Below are 16,178 nucleotides of genomic sequence, written 5' to 3' on the forward strand. Positions count from 1 at the left end.
CATAAAATTGGCACGTTTACAATTCGAGATGACCATAGCCTCCATCCTCCGTACACACATACATACATACATACATGCATACATACATACATACATACATACATACAGTCGGATTAATTTGAAAACTGCACAGACCTAAATCTGGTGTCGCATTATGCGCCGGAAGAGCTGGGGCTAAGCAGTAATTTTTAGGATTAAACAGTGGAACACAACATATAGACCCGGATCAAATAGCACATTATGCGAAGGCAGATCAGGGTCTATGTTTCTGCAACTGGGTTATACCTATATGCGAATATATACAGTACATAGAAACGACATATGAATGTGCTTTTCAAATTGATGAAACAAAATTATGTTCAGTTCAATAACAAAAGAAGTTTTACCTATCAAGCATCTTTAAATATTCCAATCGTATTCTGAACTATGTATTTCCTCTCGTAGCGGTGCCATATATATAGTCCACTGGTCTAAGGCGCTCGGATTTACATATCAGTCACAAATCTCACCTCTGTCCGCAGAAGTTTAAGTCTCGGCTAGACCAGCGTGTGTACGTCAGACGTGTGTCAGTAGCTTCGAGTGGATGGATCATCGGTTCTTCCTGGGGTCGTCTCGGGTTCTTCATATACCAAATATACTGGCCCTCGGTCATGAGTCCAGAACACTAATCAATGAGCCACCGTTATTATGGAAGGGAAAAGTATTTTTGTTTTTTGTACTTTGTGTTCTTTTAAACTTAGCATATACATGAGCGCACTGAGCGAGATTATTCAGATGTTTCCACTTGCTTATTCCGGACTTAATCTAACAACTCACTAATCTTCATATTTTACTCAGCTCGAGACCGGAAGTCTGGTATATCCTTTGATTACCTACATAAACAAATGATACATGTATATACATTGATCTCTCTGTAACCAACAGAACTTAAAAATCCTAATTATAAAAAAACAATATAATCTCATTCTAAACATCATGACACAAAGGCTTCCTAGTGGTTATTTTAGAGTATGGAGAACCTTCCCCAACATATACAAAACATAAATAAATTTCTTTGTATGCTAATTACAGCACTATTCTATTAAACTGACATATACAGTTATCATGGAACTGCGCAGTAATTTCTTATTTCCGATAGAATGCCTATAATGTCGAGCATAAACGTCACCCTGTGTAAGGATGATTTATAATCCAGATATTTTCAGATTCCACAACAATGAAAAGTTATGTACATTTGTATTAAATGTTCTGACAAATTGATTTCCTAAATTATGGGACAAATAGTTAATATTAAACAACCCATCTCCCTTAACAGTGTTTGTACAATGATTTTTTTTATATACGAAAAACACAAATATGATCAATCTGATTAGGGAATTCTATTTCGATCCAAGCAGTAATGTTGCTCGCTTCATTTTTGGCTTCACCACTCATGTCCATACAACTTTTCTTACTTCACTCGTGGCTTCACCACTCATGTCAATACAATGTTTCTCAATTCACTCTTGGGTATACCACTCATGTCAATACAATGTTTCTCGCTTATCTGTGACTTCACCACCCATGCCAATACAATGTTTCTCACTTCACTCATGGTTTCAACATTGATGTCAATACAATTTTTCTCACTCATTTATATATACAAGAGAGGATAGTGCGTTTCTCTGGATCCCAAATTGTATGCATGGACACATGATTATTTTATTAAATAATTTTATGTGGAATGGCACAAATATAATCATGCAGGTACATATATTATTTATTCTAAGCAGGAATAAAACCTATGGTCCAGCTTTCCGTTTCACTAGGCCTTGCGCTTATCCCCCACCCCACCTCCACAATATAATGAAATAAGGTCGACGGATTGGACTCAAGGGGCAGGAGGGTTTCATCAAATATCAAATTCATTTATTTAATATTTTATACATTTAAAATATCGGTGGGGGTACTGTAGGGTTACACAGAGGATAGATAAGAAGTTAGCTCCTCTTTGATTTTTGTAATACCTCAGTACCGTTGTATTATAGAAAATGACACACAGATATCGTTATAACAAACAAAAGGAACCCGTAAGCATTGATTGTTTTAAAGATTTCGAGTTTTTTTTTATTAAAAATTTTTACTATTTACGCCTCTTAATTTTAATTCTTGGATTTTTCGCTGCTTATAAAAATGTTCTTTTAATTGTCTGCGTTAACTATCGCAGGCATACTCTTGTAAATCCTAGATCGTAGGCATACTCTTGTAAATTCTAGATCGTAGGCATACTCTTGTAAATTCTAGATCGTAGGCATACTCTTGTAAATTCTAGATCGTAGGCATAATCTTGTAAATTCTAGATCGTAGGCATACTCTTGTAAATTCTAGATCGTAGGCATACTCTTGTAAATTCTAGATCGTAGGCATACTCTTGTAAATTCTAAATCGTAGGCATAATCTTGTAAATTCTAGATCGTAGGCATACTCTTGTAAATTCTAGATCGTAGGCATACTCTTGTAAATTCTAGATCGTAGGCATAATCTTGTAAATTCTAGATCGTAGGCATACTCTTGTAAATTCTAGATCGTAGGCATACTCTTGTAAATTCTAGATCGTAGGCATACTCTTGAAAATTCTAGATCGTAGGCATACTCTTGTAAATTCTAGATCGTATGCATACTCTTGTAAATTCAAGATCGTAGGCATACTCTTATAAATTATTAAAGAAGTGTTGTATAACCAATTTTAAAAACTTTTAGAAAGCAATGCTTTTTAAGTTTCATATCACAGTCTCTTACCAGCCTAACTAATTCAATCATTATTTTAAGTTTTTTCATCAATAATTTACCGTCAATTATTGAGAGCTTCCCAAAATGACTGTATATTAGAGTGACATCATATTCTGAAACAGAAAATAAACGTTCAGGAAACATATTGCGCTATATCCTCTAACAAATTTATACAAGAGTATTATGAAATATCACGAATGGTCTCGTGACTGGTTAAATATGGCGTTTCTCTCAGCTAGTTAGCTGCATATGTATTATGCTTTCTTTTAATTTCGTTTGGTGATTTACAACAAAGCAGCACTTGAAGGACATGTAGTGATAAAACAAGTGCAGAGTTCAGTACCTTGCCAAAGGACACATCACGGTCAGTCTGGTCTGGTTCAATGGTAGGATTCGGCCCCATACCCTTCTAGTTATGTGTCCCTAACACCATTTATCCAATGGTAGGAATTGGCACCACACCCTTCTAGTCATGTGTCCTTAACACCATTGATCCAATGGTAGGAATTGGCCCCACACCCTTCTAGTCATGAGTCTCTAAGACCATTTATTCAATGGTAGGAATCGGCCCCACACCCCTCTAGTCATGAGTTCCTAACACCATTTATCCAATGGTAGGAATCGACCCCACACCCTTCTAGTCATAAGTCCCTAACACCATTGATCCAATGGTAGGAATCGGTCCCACACCCTTCTAGTCATGAGTCCCCAACACCATTGATCCAATGGTGGGAATCGACCCCATACCCTTCTAGTCATGAGTCCCTAACACCATTGATCCAATGGTAGGAATCGGCCCCACAGCCTTCTAGTCATGAGTTCTTGACACCATTACTACTATTATATGAAAATATAGGAGCAATAGCAGACGTAAAAAAAATAACCTATGAATCGTTGAATGTGATGGATTTTGAAGATCTTCAAATTTAGTGGAAATACGGTTAAACCGGTCTGTAGCATTACCGAACACTGGTATGTGATACAATCTAGTACTTTGGACACCTGCTAAACAAATCAGGTAATATTTATCTTTTAATTATTCCTTGAAAGCCTTCCAAGATCAAAGTTCTATCATCATTTTGTGGCTATAACAAGTTTTAGCACGATTAATATGATAAGATCTGAAGGAATTCAAGAGCAACAAACCTCATTTTCATAGGCAAAATTGTGTGAGGTCTTTTATACTTTATAAATATATATATATATATATATATATATATATATATATATATATATATATATATATATATATATATATATATATATATATATATATATATATATATATATATATATATATTAAGCAGTCAGTTGGCATAAAGATCAACTTGTTCTTTCCTGCATGTAAAAACTATTTCACATTTTTGTAATGTATAACAGTAACCTTAGATACACTGGAACCAGTTACATTCGTTTCCATGTGTTTCATCTTATCAATACGTCTTTCTTGAAAGTAATCATCCCTAGAAGAATAATAACAAAAATTACCTAGCAATAATACCAGTCACAGCTTATGTCTGCATTTTTAAGAACCCAAATGAGGTAGTTGTTCTCCATCTTGAGAGTCTGTTTACACAATGTTACCTCTACTTAAAGGAGCAATGGCATTGAACTACACATTTAAAAAAATCATCCCCAAAAGTTATTTCTAGCATATCAGGAGCTCATAACTTTTTTGCATCCTTCAGCGAACGAAAAGCTGATATCATCTTTTTGGAAAGATGCCAGTTTATGAAATGGCATTAAACACATAATGGACTATTAAAGGAATGAAACTGAAGCCATAGCGATGTCCGGGCATTTTCATTTGCATCTCAGCTGGAAATGCACAATAAACAAAGTCGTGAAAATTGTTAATTACAGTATTATATATTATGGTAATAAACTAGTCATTTTGAAAATTTGGAGCCAATTGAAGCGAGTCACGCCTTGAACTGACTATGAGCAAGGATGAGAGGGTGTTTTGCCAAATCCGTTTAAAACATATGCTGCTTTTATCTATTTTCACTTTTATCCATTTCAAGGCCCATGTGCTCAGAGGAGTAAGAAATGGAACAAGATTAATGACCGTTATATATTAAATCCAATTTTAACAAAATCGACGTACAGACGAACAACCAGTAAAACAGGAATGCCTCCCTTACATTGTTCGGGCGTGATTCTATTAATGCTTATAATTGCGACGATAACTATCACGGAGTTAAAGGTCGTTTTAAAGTGACTAGCTCTAACAGAGTCGCAATATTATAATGTTTATGCAATGCTGTCTGTAAGTAAAGGAGTAAAGTTATCACAAACTTTAGCAAGAAAATTATTATAAGGTTTATTTCTAGCTCTCACGGGAATTTACAATTTCTAACATCTTATCGTGATGAAGGCTAGTATTCACCGCGGGACAGCTGCCAGGTAACATATTGAATAGACTAAATATAGACACTGTATGGACTTCTGCCAGCAATAAAGAATTAGAGCGATTGCGATACCACTATATAGTACATCCCAAAACTTTTAAATGCCTTTCAGCTGGAGTAGGGCGAGGAGACAAAGTATGTAATGTCAATGACATCTCCATGAAAAACAATTCTGACATAAGTTTAGAGTAGTTCATTTAATATAATACTTTGTAGTCATCACATTCTGACGTTGCCGTGACAAAAATGTACCATACCCAACCCTTGTCACTAACTTCGTTCATTTTTTCTCTTTCTACATATTTAAGAAATTTATATTGGAAAATGATCACACATTTAAATTTGTTACTCTATTTCACTCCTTGCGTTATTTAAAGTCGGTGAAAAAATCAATCCATATGTTTTATTTTATTCACTATGCGGGAAATTATTTTCCCGTGTGTGTGTGTGTGTGTGTGTGTGTGTGAATGAGTGTGTCCGATAATATAAGACGATAAAGCACGAAGAACGGACGGACGAAAAGGCTGGTGGATATATCGTCAGACTCACAGAGACTATTACAGTAACCCCCAAACGTTTGCGTTTTGTTTTCTTTCTTTCAAATTTTCCTTGTTGTTAATGAATGTGTTATCCATAATTATATTGCAAAGGTAAAAGCAAAGGGAGATCAAAACTAACTTAAAGGTAAAACATGCATTTATAGCGAATACAAAAATTACATTATGGTATTTTCCCATTAATAAAATTGTAGGTAAGCTATTTTGAATTATATACATTGTATCATGTATAGTGAATGATAAACTAAATAGTGTTTTGTAGTCAAGATGATACAGTTACTATTCGTCAGCTTTCTCATTTCGCCTCCAGAAGGATTCAAGTCACAAAGTAGACATTTAGTTATTTATTTTATTATCACTCGCTATTCCCCTCGATTATTCTGCAAATGAATTCCACTTATATTCCTGGCGACCTTTCTTGTTATTTATATCAAACTATGACCTTGTAGAACTCCATTTTTCTTTGTTATTTAAAGTTCTCGTTCTTGAAGTTAAACAACACAAGTATTTAGAACTATAACCAAAATAAAGTGACACTACCAGAGATATGCTTTTCAGATATTTGAAGTGATGGCGACAGAAGAGACGTGGTACATAGTTAGCTGATGTTTTTGTTTGTTTCGTTGTTTGTTTGTTATTGTTAACTTTTTCTCAGTATCAGGTGTCTATTTACGTCACATGTACGAATAATGTCTTCACTTTTTACCTCAGTATCAAATTTCCGTTTAGTGCATGATGTTACTCTTAAGGTATACGTTAGCATGCTCCTAAAGAGCCTGTATACCTTAAGAGTAACATCATCACATTTTGTCTCAGTATCTGGTGCCTTTCTACATCACGAGAAGTAGAAACAAATTCAAGAAACGCGTAAAATACTTGATGGGCTCTTGATCGCAATTACGTATTGATTCATCTTAGAAATTGTTGAATTTATGATGGAGGATATACGGTGTTGAAGGCCATAATTGGCTAACAATAACATCATAGTTTAAAATCTTTGGGAAGCTTCATCCTATCTTAGAGTGAACTACTTTGAGTAGTCGTTGATTCCTTAGTTGTGGAGTTGGTAATACAATGTTCCAGTCAGATGTAGTTTTGAAAATACGCTGTTGATGGTTTTCTCCCAATTTAAAAGAAACACACCGCCCCCTCCCCCCCCACCCCCCCCCCAAAAAAAACAAACAAATACAAACAAAACAAAAAAGACAACATATAGTAAGGATTAATCAATACGGCGAGGCAAAGGACTGTTCATGAGCATTTAGAATTCAGAAGTTATTGACATCTTCGGTATGACTGTATTTCCATAGGTATCCTGTTGCGATCGAGGTTTGTTTAATCGTCATCGTAGAAACCTGCTGGCACAGTTACACAGCATTAAACGTAATATAGGCATAGACACAGACTGGAGTTTTTGTTTTATTACAGCTGGAGCAATTGCGGTACCACTTTGTCGCATATCCCAACAAATCTCACGTGGATTTGAGATGAAGGAGTAAAATCCATGTCAAAGCCATCATTAATATCAATATTTTATTTGGGTGAAACACGGGAGTATTTGAAAATCCCCCCCCCCCCAAAAATAATTAAAGAAAATGCAATTTGAGTGGAACCAAAGCCAGATCTCACTGTGAAAAATCCCTTAAGCAACACGTGTTTTCTATCAAAATTTCGACATAGCATTCGCCAGTCGTACCTAAGAGAAGTTGTAATCAAGACAAACCTCTCCGGGACGTGAATACCTGACGCGATTTTTTACTCTGACATGACTTATTGACCTATCCAACGAACTAGTACGACAGGGCGAACTATCTGTCCACCAACCTACCAATAAAACTATCTACCTACTTACCTATTTATCCGTCCTCCAAACAGTCAACCTACTTGTTTGCTTACTTACCTGACCGCCTATAATTCCACATTCGAACATTTTATGACGCGTTCATACAGAAACATGCACCAGTGGAGCTAAATCTCACTTAGATAACATCATTTGCTCCGATTAAATGTCTGAAATAGTATGCATCTGCTACTAGCGACACCTAACTTTCATAAATACATACAAAACAAGAACAACGCCAACAAAACCCCTAAATCAATAGTGTTGTTGTTGTTGTTGTAGGTTTTTTTTTCAGCACACGATAGGCTATACATGGCGGCCACTATTACTGGTGGAGGAAGAACCCGGGAAAACCCCGGAAAGAACCACCGACCCACGAGAAGCTACTGGCAAAATCAATAGTGTTATGTTGCACGAAGAGTCATATTACTTATATCGATCGAACGGATTGAGATCAATTTAAACCATAATGATATCGTTTAGAAAGAAGGGGATCACTTTCATTGCTTGAATCAGTAAATAAAGAAACAACCAATTCAGTCTAGTTTTTGTTGTTGTTGTTGGTGGTGGTGGTGATTTGGCTTAGTCGATCTGGATAAATCTTTGTACTGGAAGCTGCCAATCTTCTCATTATTTTACATGTAGGTACTGGGTAAGGAATGTTTCTAAGGGATAATCGAGCTTGTACAATTCCATGTACATATATCACTAACATTAACATGAAGCAGGATGAACTCAGTGTGCCTACCATTACGAGATGCATTTTATTACAGAAAAATTATATAGCTTTCCGATAAATTTCGATGAACACAAAACTACTGTTTAATTAAAGAAAAATTTGGGAAATTGTCTGACATTTGTGTAATTTTCCCTACTTACAATAATCTCTTTACGGTAAATAGATCACATACGTATAGGTGTAGTATTTTCAAGTGTTCTTGTCAAAAACGAGATAACCTTCACAGTTATCCTTGAGTAAAATAATTATAGAGCAACATACTAGAATGGAACAAAATATCAGAATTTGCTCTTATAATTAAATTTACATTATCCTGACCTATGCGTGCAAAGTTGTTAATATTTTATTTATAGATAATTAATTATTTTTCTCATTCAGTTTTTATACATTTCCTGTTTCTGTTTTGTGCCTGAGTAGCAATGGACCGAAAAGTTCAGAATCTATTATCGGCTGCATCTAAATTAAGCCTATTCGTTTTAAATCATTAAAAACACTCAAGAGGATATAGTCACAAACCGCTTTCTTCTTTTATAATACTTCATTTTTACATATTTCCCTTACTTTTATAAATTTATATTTTTTGTCATGTAAACTGAACAGTGACAAATGTGATTGGCAAAGTTAAAGCCATTTTACCGCCTCTCTGAAATACTAAATACCTTTTATTGAGAACGTATATAAAGTACAGATGCCGCCAGCGCGTATCGAACACGGATAGTCTGCCTCGCAGGGAAGTGCACATACAACTAGCCTTAAAGTCCCCCGACTAGCTAGGATGTTTCGGAAGCAGCATTATATGCCACAACTTCTACACTTCCTTATTTTGGACATTATTTGTCAAGTATCATCTTAATTCATATCTCAGAGGGGTCGGAAGGCATCCTCTACCGAGCTATCATTACCAAATATCAGCCAAACCCATAATACCAATGCAACGGAAACTGATACAATGTATAGAAACTGCTGTCGGGTATTGAATCTGGCTAGTTTATTTATTATTCTATAAGTACGAACATATCATTAGACAGAAATGTCTGGATCAGCCAGATTGGTTACTAAATTGTCTCGTCTGTCTTAGTGTCTACGTCTCTCTGCGTCCATTTCTTTTCGTATTTGCATTCAATATCGACTGAAAATTTGTAGATCTGAACATTTAGAGATGTAATCAATTTTACATATTACATTTCAGGGTATGCTAGTAAGTGCTATTTGTTTTTAACAAATACAGATTATTTTTTTTTAATCTTTGAAAATCTGATTGCAGAAGTTTTGGAAAATAAACTACCATTTTCTATACGTGAATTTAGCAAAATATGGAAAGAAACGTTATGTAATCCAACACCCAAGACCACTTGATCAGATAGTTTGGTTCCTACTGAGGCATTCTACTCTTAATCAAGCCGTTCTAAACAGACCACCTCTATCAGGCGGCCAGTTCGCGATCCCAACTGGTTAGAGAAGTATTTGCTAATACTATGCATGATCAGTTCTTGACAAATTTGTTTCGAGGAATCATCGCTAAGAAACCATATTATACGCTAAAAGGGTAAACTACATCGATGTCAAATAGTCGTATTTTTTGAAAAGGCTGTATCAATATTTGATACTTATTTAACAACTACAAGAAAAATCAGCATAAGAACAGCTACAATCTAATTATTACATACATGTATGTAAATTAACCGCACGTGCAATTAAACATGGCCATTGCTGCTCCCTCTATCACTGATGAAGTGCTTTTAAGGAACACCGCTCTTAAACGATGACCACTAGCATTATACAGTTATACTACTACTAATACTACTACTACTACTACTACGAGTACTACTACTATTACTAATAATAATAATAATAACCACAGTTGCCACAGCCACCACAAGCAACAACAACACGCTTATTGCTATTACAAATTCTACAACAATTAATACTGCTGCTGTAACTGCTACTAGTCCTAGAGCATGTTTCCGGTCTTGGAATTCGTCCTCTATTACTTGGCTGTTTCTAACAATTTCCAAAATAGAGCGTGATGCACATAATTCATGCGTCATTAATGACACATTTCCAGCGGTGTTTCATGGGGAGGCGGTCAAGGGTTTTACCTAAAGTTGGGAGGCAAAATAATAAATACTTGGTTAGCCTGAGCATCCATCGTGGGTTCTAGACAGCTATCGTTCCAATTCAGATTTATTTTTTTGCCAAATTCCTGTTATGGTCAGCTACCAAAGCCGTTTTAGTGTTTTCAGACATTATTAATTCTGAAGATGGCTTGGCTGACTGACTGAAAAAGTAATTTGGCGAAAAACTTACTCTGAATTGTAACGATCGTTGCCTGGAAGTGACGATGGATGATCCAACAAGCCAAGCATTTAATAGTTTGCTTATTAAACAGAGGAAAACCCTTGAATAAACCTTCTATAAAAAGCTGTCAATTTCTAACTTTTATTCCTCATACACCGTCTTGTCGTCCTTGGACAAATATAGCAATAGGGAAATTAAAAAAGAAGAACGGTTTCAGGGCAGATGAAACTCGGTCTTCGACTAGTTCCACTGCTTTCAAACTTCTAAAAATGATGGCGAGGTCAAAGGTTCCTAAGATGGGTCTACTGAATGTCTTGAGTTCCTTCGTGATAGGTTTACGCCAGAAATGCGTGATTACATTCCACGCTACTCGAATTGATATATTTATTTGCATCCATGATTGACCACTTCCTTATGATGTACCATTAACGATAGTTTGCCTATTAAGAGAAACATCTGTGGTCAAAGTTCAAAATAACTGCAAAGGCAGTTATTTCAAGCATTGTTGTGGCAAAATTTTAAGACAATTCAGTTGTTTATAAAGTTTAATAATGACCAAAAGGAATTAAATGGACATTTTATCGTTTTATTAGAGACCATTTAATGGCGCTTACTGACAGCAGCGAGTAGGCATGAAGCAATGTCTATGATCGAATACTGACAAATGTCTTGTGAAAAGCAGGCAATGTAAATGACAAAATACTGACAAATGTGAAAAGAAGGCAATGTCTATATAAAATGCTGAAAAAAATCATGTAAAAAAGACAATGTCTATGAAAAACACTGGAAAGCGTCTTGTGAAAAGACGGAAATGTCTATGATAAAATGATGATTAAAATCATTTGAAAAGAAGGCGATGTCCATGACAAAATACTGAAAAAATCATGTGAAATGAAGTCATTGTCTATGATAAAATACTGACAAAAATCATGTGGAAAGAAGGCAATGTCCATGATAAAATTCTGACAAAAGTCATTGAAAAGAAGGCTATGTCCATGATAAAATGTTGACAAAAGTCATTGAAAAGAAGGCAGTGTCTAGTATGAATCTGACCAAAATCATAGAAAACGACCAATTTGATGGATATGAATCTTAATGTTTATCCAGGTCGTAAAAATGCAATTCTCACTTTTTTATTTTAATTTCCAAACAGAATCGCATTTTATTTATTCTTGCTGTTAAGCTTAAAGATGACCGTTTATAAAAAGAAAATTAAAAATAAAAGAAATGAAAGAATGCTTATGAAGACATTTTATGCCACTGGCAGAATTAATTAGTCCTCATATACTTGCACAACTAATTGTTATATATCTCATCTTTGGTGAGACGACCTGTCGTTACATCCACAACAGGGTTTGAATATCTTTGGTGTGATAACTTATCGTTACATCCATAACAGGGTTGGAATATTTTTGGCGTGATGACCTGTCGTCACATTCATAACAGGGTTTGAATATCTTTGGCGTGATGACCTGTCCTTACATTCATAACAGGGTTTGAATATCTTTGGCGTGATGACCTGTCGTTACATTAATAACAGAGTTTGAGTATCTTTGGTATGATGACTTGTCCTTACATTCATAACATTGTTTGAATATCTTTCTTTCGCGTGATGACCTGTCGTTACATTCATAATAGGCTGGAATGGAGGAATTTATAATCTGTCGTTTTAATTCTTGATGTCTGAACAATATTTTAAAAAGTATTATTTTAAAGAAGCAACTGTTAAATTTTAGTTGATTGCTTTGATGTTACCCAAACAGAAACAAACCTCGGGTATGTGCTATTGGTCCTTACGTTTCTGCTTATAAATTTGTTAGAATTTGTGATTATTTGGGGAGTCAGTGTTGGGAAGATATTTTTAAGTAATTAGTCAGTTTCTATAAGCATTCTGCCTTGCATCCGCATACTATTTCTTCCAAAACATGTTTAGTTTGGCTTGGGTTGTGTCCAAACTACATCAAACGTAGTTTGTAGTCCGTCACCCTCCTCTCTCAACCCTAGTGTAGTAACCTTGTTTCTCCTCTGATGATCATATCACCTGTAAGTCAAGGTTAGTCTGTATCACATTATTTCTTCTTAAATCTGACTTTTAATTCATGGAACGTAAAATATTTTCGGTGTTTGGCACAAGTATACGGCTTTGTTGTAATTGTAATATAAATACACGGTCAGCGCCGTAGAGAGCAATCACAGGCCCTGGGGTGAGAAACATCCGGGCCTCTCCGAATTCTTGTTCAAACAAACATTTTCTTTTAGAAAATTAAGAAGTGTTGTTTGGATTTATCCTCTTTTGCCCCCCTCCACCCCCATTGTCGACCCTGCGTACGATACTGATTGATTTCTAACGACAGCTTTCTATGCAAACCCATTAGAAACTCAGTACAAGACTCGAGTAACTCACGAAATGTAGATCCGTTATTATTTTTACCTGAACAGAGACATGATTTTAAATAACATCATTATAAGACATAAAATCCCATTTATTTAATCATAGACGTTTGCAATTTCTTGATATTACAACGATAGGTTGTTTCTAGCAAAATATCAGAAGTCAGAGTGCAATCTGAATCCTGACAAACATGAAGAAAATACTGTCAACGTAATTATGTCGACCTGTTTGTTTTCAGCCATGTTACTGACATCCTGCCTCTCAAAAACACGTAAGAAGAAAGACCTCTAGAAAAACTAAACTAGTTACCAATTCATCTTCCTGTACTATTGTCCTTCTGAGATAAGCTTATTTTAAAATCCCCAGCTCCTATTTATCCTGTTATCGTCATATCATTAACTGGCTCCAGACTTGAGGTAAACTGATACTATTAGAAATTGTTACCGTAATCGTCGCCAACTGTAATTATTGCCAGTCAGTAATTGGCACCTGAAGTAATTAACGACCAATAGCATGAAAAGGCAAAATATTGGAAGTATATTGGCTCCCAAAATAGTTTCATTCTGATATTGCAAGATATAGATATGATACATTTGTACGAGTGTTGTTTGGGATTTCCGAAGAAGGTGTCACTGGAATTAATTGGGTATCCCTCTTTGCCGCCAATTAGTAATGCCCACATTTACTCCCTTTGACCAAACTTTTTATTGAATATCTTGTATTATAAATTACCTTGCAATAAACTGTATAGAGGTTAATGTTGGGACATTGTCCATGACCTCACCAAAGGAGCAAAAGGTTGGAAAGCTGATAATGCAGTTGTTTGATTTTGTGTTTTACTACAGCTCTGTGGTCCTAAACTAAGTAACAGAAAAGAAGAAAAAATAAAACGTTTTGTAAAACTTTACAAATAATTTCATTCTCTAAGTTATAAAATGAACATTTAAGAGGAACTTGCAGTATTACGAATTAAATCCAAAATAAACATAAAAAGTTCCATACAAGTCCAAAAGAATCCAGTGTTGTAAAATAATCCAGGTCTTATAATGTGATGATGTACCAACAGTTTTGATGTATCATAATGTCATTGTCCAGAACTCCTTTTTGAATACATTCATAATAGTCCCATAATTAATATTTTAGTCAAATAAATACCCCTCCTCCCCCAAAAATGTTTCCTCTCAGATTATATTTAAATACAGCATTGAAAATATGCAGACTGTGATTAGAACAACAATATAGGAAATAAACAATGAATTAATTGATCAACTTCATCTCCTTATATACACACACCATGGCTGTATTATGACTCTTAAATCGCAATACTTCCTACGTGACATTTGTCACATTAACCAACGTCTCAATAGAACCCACATGACCGAGCCAGCCAGTGGAAAATTACCCCAAACTTGTGAAGAGGTTCACTATTAAAATAACTTTGCCAACATCTTTTTATTGCTCATACGCACTCTACGGAGTACCAAAAGGGAAAACACAATATATGCATAACAGAATATGCTTGTAACTTAACTATCTCATCAAATTCTTGTTCTCTAACATAAGCTGACAGACACCAATAAAAGGGTCATATTATGTTGACCTTCTATTCGCCAGTCAAATTATAGCTTCATTTTGATAATGTGAAAGCGTCTTTTGGAATTCTAGTATATCGTTTGTAACTCTGCCTAAAATGACACGCAACGCTTATCTGTTAGATTACTCAAAAATATATTGACAATGAATTCCAAACGTCAACAGAACATAAATGTCTATCGGCGCGTGTCAGATGATATCATTATTATATGTTATCATTATTAAAAGTAGATATTGATTTTTATCAGATTAGTATAACTTAATACTTTTGAATAATATAAACAATACATGAATGACCAGGGCACATTGTACGTTATATACGTTTCTATCCAGTGTTATTATATGAGGATTTGTTAATATGCTTCGTGAACACGCTAATTGTCTAGTTTTGAATAATAGCCTATTTAGCACTCAACAGTTCAGTATGTCTAGTCCTAAGGGAAGTATTGGATTGTAGAAACATTTATCACCACGTATCTTCCTAGCAGCTTGCAGACTTGTAAAAAGTACATGATTCGTATTTGATGCAGAAGGAAGTGAACAATGTGTGTCATACGAATTCGAGATCCATTTTTCGACTTCGCGATTAGCGGCTGTTCGATTTCTCTTATGTATCTTATCTCTCGCGCTTGTATATACCGCGTTGCCATAGTGACAAAACAAAATGTTTACCTCACGAGTGAATTATTTCGGTGTTCAGGGGCGCGGACATGATTTGTCGGCCCTAGGAACAATTCTGCAGTAGGCTGCTGTGAATTATGAATTGTGACGGGGGGTAGGCCCTCAGAATTTTTGTCCTAGATGTTTTACAATATCAGTGGTCCTGCCATATAAACAAAACATTCAACACTCGTGACAATATAATGTTTCAGCTTGTGAAATATTTTCGTATGTATGCTAAATAAAACTTAGGTTTCTTCTTTCAAGAATATTTTTAAAGGCAAAAGCAAGTAAATTGCAAATTATTACCACCCTCATTACCACATCGATAAAATGATGTTCCTAAAGTTTACTTTAAGCTTTGGACAGCGACATTTTACAAACTTACATTGTACATATCAAGCTTCAAATTGTGTTTTTTGTCAAACCAATGGCTCTATTCATATGAAAATGAAGACATCTGCTTTTGTGTTAACACATTTGAACGCGGATTGATACTACTGGAGCGGATGAACTAGAAGCATAACAAAGCGGTTTTATCTGACAGACATAAGATCGCAACATCTTTAAAGAAATGTAATGATTGTGAGATTACTTCAATGAATTTTCGTTTTTTTTTATAGTTGTTTTAATCATTTAAATGTACATTTTTGTCTGATCTTTGCAAGCTTGCAGTCTAGCTAGGTAGCTATTTTCCATATCCAAGTTTCAATTGTGACTTAATTTCGTTTTGCAATGAACGCCTGATTTATCCAAGATCATCAAATGAATAAATTTGTTTCATAAAGTTCCAAGGCTGAGATGTACTACAGTTCAGATAAACATCACGTGATTCAACAAGGCGAACATAGGTCCTAATTAGATAGTGTAAATCAGCTGATTTGTTTACAGATAAAGTATTTCGAAATACCAAGAATAA

The 16,178-nt window shown here is 35.1% G+C and overlaps 1 long non-coding RNA gene across 1 annotated transcript; it reads right to left on the bottom strand.

The window, feature by feature from the left end:
* Positions 1-200: 200 nt before the first annotated feature.
* LOC149780727 (uncharacterized) lies at positions 201-7,712 on the bottom strand. Its single transcript, XR_016414907.1, has 3 exons — positions 7,638-7,712; positions 2,829-2,882; positions 201-872 (listed from the first exon to the last, which is right to left on the bottom strand). It is a non-coding gene; the product is annotated as an uncharacterized LOC149780727 (long non-coding RNA).
* Between the last annotated feature and the right edge of the window lie 8,466 nt (positions 7,713-16,178).

The sequence above is a fragment of the Sinohyriopsis cumingii genome, chromosome 16, assembly GCF_028554795.1.
Source record: "Sinohyriopsis cumingii isolate HCF-2022 chromosome 16, ASM2855479v2, whole genome shotgun sequence".
Lineage (NCBI taxonomy): Eukaryota > Metazoa > Mollusca > Bivalvia > Unionida > Unionidae > Sinohyriopsis > Sinohyriopsis cumingii.